The sequence below is a fragment of the Lolium perenne genome, chromosome 4 (assembly GCF_019359855.2).
Source record: "Lolium perenne isolate Kyuss_39 chromosome 4, Kyuss_2.0, whole genome shotgun sequence".
NCBI classification, from domain to species: domain Eukaryota; kingdom Viridiplantae; phylum Streptophyta; class Magnoliopsida; order Poales; family Poaceae; genus Lolium; species Lolium perenne.
The window spans coordinates 13,053,297-13,059,064 of NC_067247.2; positions in this window are offsets into that span (position 1 = coordinate 13,053,297).

Here is a 5,768-nt window from a genome sequence, read left to right on the forward strand (position 1 = left end):
CTTGCATCTACCCCTAACATATATGTACAAGTGTGATGTAAGGTTTTGCTAACCTTGCATGTACCCGGCGTTGACGATTTCCGCATACATGGGCTAGCACTTGGTAAAATCCAGGATCTGTATGTGGAAACTCCCGCCACGGCCCGTTTCACCACATAGTTTGTCGGAACGAGGCCATATTTGGCACGTGCGTGGGCCTTAGGATGGGAAGCAAGGCCCCTATCACATGCCATATGCGCGCGGCAGCCATCTGGGAATCCCTCCCGCTTCCTGCGGTGTCCCGCCGAATCCGCTGGAAACTGCCGGATTAGAACTGGGGCGACACTTTCCTTCGCTCAATAAATGGAGGGAAAAATGTTTTTAGGTCTAGGACGCATCATTTTATGTGCTAAATGTTTTCCGTTTCGCGCGTTGGCGGACGGGTACACGCGCGCGCCCGGTACGGCCATACCGCATGTCCCGGCGGCCCCGTTTTGCACAGTTGGCAAAGCAAACGGAGCCAAAAAATCGAGCGGAGCCGCGTGGCGTCATTTTATGTGTCCTAGTAACCACTGCAAAAGACGGAACTGGGATACAGCAATTATCTTGAAAAACCCTTCACGAATATGGCTATCACGTCCGGAGTTCTATGGCTTTTAGGGGAAATGAGTAGGAAACGGCCCGTTTCACCACATAGTTTGTCGGAACGAGGCCATATTTGGCACATGCGTGGGCCATAGGATGGGAAGCAAGGCCCCGGTCGCGGATTTCCAATCCGAACCACGGGCGACGGGTTTTTCCATTTTCGGGGTGCCGGAAGGGCTTTTTTTGTGAAGGAGCTGCATGGTGCGCATTTTAGTATTGCGCGGGACCTCCGCGCGGCGGTAGGATACCTCCTACGTACCACCTATCACATGCCATATGCGCGCGGCAGCCATCTGGGAATCCCTCCCGCTTCCTGCGGTGTCCCGCCGAATCCGCTGGAAACTGACCGGATTAGAACTGGGGCGACACTTTCCTTCGCTCAATAAATGGAGGGAAAAATGTTTTTAGGTCTAGGACGCGTCATTTTGTGTGCTAAATGTTTTCCGTTTCGCGCGTTGGCGGACGGGTGCACGCGCGCGCCCGGTACGGCCATACCGCATGTCCCGACGGCCCCGTTTTGCACAGTTGGCAAAGCAAACGGAGCCAAAAAATCGAGCGGAGCCGCGTGGCATCATTTTATGTGTCCTAGTAACCACTGCAAAAGACGGAACTGGGATACGGCAATTATCTTGAAAAACCCTTCACGAATAGGGCTATCACGTCCGGAGTTCTGTGGCTTTTAGGGGAAATGAGTAGGAAACGGCCCGTTTCACCACATAGTTTGTCGGAACGAGGCCATATTTGGCACATGCGTGGGCCTTAGGATGGGAAGCAAGGCCCCGGTCGTGGATTTCCAATCCGAACCACGGGCGATGGGTTTTCCATTTTCGGGGTGCCGGAAGGGCTTTTTTTTGTGAAGGAGCTGCAAGGTGCGCATTTTAGTATTGAGCGGGACCTCCGCGCGGTGGTAGGATACCTCCTACGCACCACCTATCACATGCCATATGCGCGCGGCAGCCATCTGGGAATCCCTCCCGCTTCCTGCGGTGTCCCGCCGAATCCGCTGGAAACTGACCGGATTAGAACTGGGGCGACACTTTCCTTCGCTCAATAAATGGAGGGAAAAATGTTTTTAGGTCTAGGACGCGTCATTTTATGTGCTAAATGTTTTCCGTTTCGCGCGTTGGCGGACGGGTGCACGTGCGCGCCCGGTATGGCCATACCGCATGTCCCGGCGGCCCCGTTCTGCACAGTTGGCAAAGCAAAAGGAGCCAAAAAATCGAGCGGAGCCGCGTGGCGTCATTTTATGTGTCCTAGTAACCACTGCAAAAGACGGAACTGGGATACGGCAATTATCTTGAAAAACCCTTCACGAATAGGGCTATCACGTCCGGAGTTCTATGGCTTTTAGGGAAATGAGTAGGAAACGGCCCGTTTCACCACATAGTTTGTCGGAACGAGGCCATATTTGGCACGTGCATGGGCCTTAGGATGGGAAGCAAGGCCCCGGTCGCGGATTTCCAATCCGAACCACGGACGACGGGTTTTCCATTTTCGGGGTGCCGGAAGGGCTTTTTTTTGTGAAGGAGCTGCATGGTGCGCATTTTAGTATTGCGCGGGACCTCCGCGCGGCGGTAGGATACCTCCTACGCACCACCTATCACATGCCATATGCGCGCGGCAGCCATCTGGTAATCCCTCCCGCTTCCTGCGGTGTCCCGCCGAATCCGCTGGAAACTGACCGGATTAGAACTGGGGCGACACTTTCCTTCGCTCAATAAATGGAGGGAAAAATGTTTTTAGGTCTAGGACGCGTCATTTTATGTACTAAATGTTTTCCGTTTCGCGCGTTGGCGGACGGGTGCACGCGCGCGCCCGGTACGGCCATACCGCATGTCCCGGCGGCCCCGTTTTGCACAGTTGGCAAAGCAAACGGAGCCAAAAAATCGAGCGGAGCCGCGTGGCGTCATTTTATGTGTCCTAGTAACCACTGCAAAAGACGGAACTGGGATACGGCAATTATCTTGAAAAACCCTTCACGAATAGGGCTATCTCGTCTGGAGTTCTATGGCTTTTAGGGGAAATGAGTAGGAAACGGCCCGTTTCACCACATAGTTTGTCGGAACGAGGCCATATTTGGCACGTGCGTGGGCCTTAGGATGGGAAGCAAGGCCCCGGTCGCGGATTTCCAATCCGAACCACGGGCGATGGGTTTTCCATTTTCGGGGTGCCGGAAGGGCTTTTTTTTTGTGAAGGAGTTGCATGGTGCGCATTTTAGTATTGCGCGGACCTCCGCGCGGCGGTAGGATACCTCCTACGCACCACCTATCACATGCCATATGCGCGCGGCAGCCATCTAGGAATCCCTCCCGCTTCCTGCGGTGTCCCGCCGAATCCGCTGGAAACTGACCGGATTTGAACTGGGGCGACACTTTCCTTCGCTCAATAAATGGAGGGAAAAATGTTTTTAGGTCTAGGACGCGTCATTTTATGTGCTAAATGTTTTCCGTTTCGCGCGTTGGCGGACGGGTGCACGCGCGCTCCCGGTACGGCCATACCGCATGTCCCGGCGTCCCCGTTTTGCACAGTTGGCAAAGCAAACGGAGCCAAAAAATCGAGCGGAGCCGCGTGGCGTCATTTTATGTGTCCTAGTAACCACTGCAAAAGAAGGAACTGGGATACGGCAATTATCTTGAAAAACCCTTCATGAATAGGGCTATCACGTCCGGAGTTCTATGGCTTTTAGGGGAAATGAATAGGAAACGGCCCGTTTCACCACATAGTTTGTCGGAACGAGGCCATATTTGGCACGTGCGTGGGCCTTAGGATGGGAAGCAAGGCCCCGGTCGCGGATTTCCAATCCGAACCACGGGCGACGGGTTTTCCATTTTCGGGGTGCCGGAAGGGCTTTTTTTTGTGAAGGAGCTGCATGGTGCGCATTTTAGTATTGCGCGGGACCTCCGCACGGCGGTAGGATACCTCCTACGCACCACCTATCACATGCCATATGCGCGCGGTAGCCATCTGGGAATCCCTCCCGCTTCCTGCGGTGTCCCGCCGAATCCGCTGGAAACTGACCGGATTAGAACTGGGGCGACACTTTCCTTCGCTCAATAAATGGAGGGGAAAATGTTTTTAGGTCTAGGACGCGTCATTTTATGTGCTAAATGTTCTCCGTTTCGCGCGTTGGCGGACGGGTGCACGCGCGCGCCCGGTACGGCCATACCGCATGTCCCGGCGGCCCCGTTTTGCACAGTTGGCAAAGCAAACGGAGCCAAAAAATCGAGCGGAGCCGCGTGGCGTCATTTTATGTGTCCTAGTAACCACTGCAAAAGACGGAACTGGGATACGGCAATTATCTTGAAAAACCCTTCACGAATAGGGCTATCACGTCCGGAGTTCTATGGCTTTTAGGGGAAATGAGTAGGAAACGGCCCGTTTCACCACATAGTTTGTCGGAACGAGGCCATATTTGGCACGTGCGTGGGACTTAGGATGGGAAGCAAGGCCCCGGTCGCGGATTTCCAATCCGAACCACGGGCGATGGGTTTTCCATTTCCGGGGTGCCGGAAGGGCTTTTTTTGTGAAGGAGCTGCATGGTGCGCATTTTAGTATTGCGCGGGACCTCCGCGCGGCGGTAGGATACCTCCTACGCACCACCTATCACATGCCATATGCGCGCGGCAGCCATCTGGGAATCCCTCCCGCTTCCTGCGGTGTCCCGCCGAATCCGCTGGAAACTGACCGGATTAGAACTGAGGCGACACTTTCCTTCGCTCAATAAATGGAGGGGAAAATGTTTTTAGGTCTAGGACGCGTCATTTTATGTGCTAAATGTTTTCCGTTTCGCACGTTGGCGGACGGGTGCACGCGCGCGCCCGGTACGGCCATACCGCATGTCCCGGCGGCCCCGTTTTGCACAGTTGGCAAAGCAAACGGAGCCAAAAAATCGAGCGGAGCCGCGTGGCGTCATTTTGTGTGTCATAAAAAGGCAGAGTAAAGTCACGGGGGCAGCTGTCATCGGACGCCGGTCAAAGGGGTAGATCTGACCCTCGGCATAGCCCCACGCGCCTTAGCTAGATCTATTATAATTATATATTATTATTATTATTATTATTATATTGACCTATTCTTAACTTATATATTAGTATATTATATTCAGAAAAATAAATGAAATAAAAAAGAAAAAAGAAAAAAGGAAAAAAATGGGCTATGCCGTGGGTTGCCGTCGGCGTAGAGCCGGCCCTCGGCATAGACCCCTAACCCTAAATAACTTACACGCACGCCACGCACGCACACTGTCAGCCTATCCCCACTACCCGAGCCCGACCCGCGCCCCTGCAGCCACCCGCGCCGCCGCCACCCGCCGTCGCCCGCTTCCCCGCGCCTCCTGAGCCGCCGCCCCGCCTTCTCCCGCGCCTCCCGAGCCGCCGCTCGCCGCCGCCCGCCGCCAGCTCCCGCGCCTCCTCTACCGTCGCCCCGCCTTCGCCTTCCCCGCCTCACCTCCATTGCCCCGGCCTCGCAGATCGACCGCGCCCGACCGCGCCGGCCAGCTCAGGCTCGACCCCGTCCCCGCCGGGAATCCCCCTCCTCCGTCGATCTCTTCCCCGTCCGACCTCATCCCCTGCCGGCCTCGTTCCAAGGCAGAGGTGAGCACCCCGGCCCCTCCCTTCATACTGTGCTGCTGTAAGTATTCTCTGTTGTCATTGGGAATACATGATTTTGGGTGATGTTTTGGTACTGCTAGATAGTTGTAGAAGAGGTAGTGAAAAAGATTATGCATATATTTTATACGTACTGTGAGGTGCTGCGATTATGATGGTGCATATGCTCTGGTATTTGCGATTATCACCACAAATACATGTTCTCAACCAGATGATAGCGATGATGAGCCTCCACCCATCTATCAGGCTCCAACTTACTACTCAAAAGATAGTGATAGTGATAGTGCCAAGGAGAAAGAAAATGAGATTGACAATGAGATTGATGACGGCTGGTGAGGGTCTTTTATGTGTTTATGCTTCTTATATATTTTTCAATATGCTTCTTAATTGTTTAGTGTCTTTATGCTTAGTATTTATATATTTTTCAACATGCTTCTTAATTGCGTAGTGTCTTTATGCTTAGTATTTATATATTTTTCAACATGCTTCTTAATTGTTTAGTGTCTTTATGGTTAGTATTTATATATTTTTCAACATGCT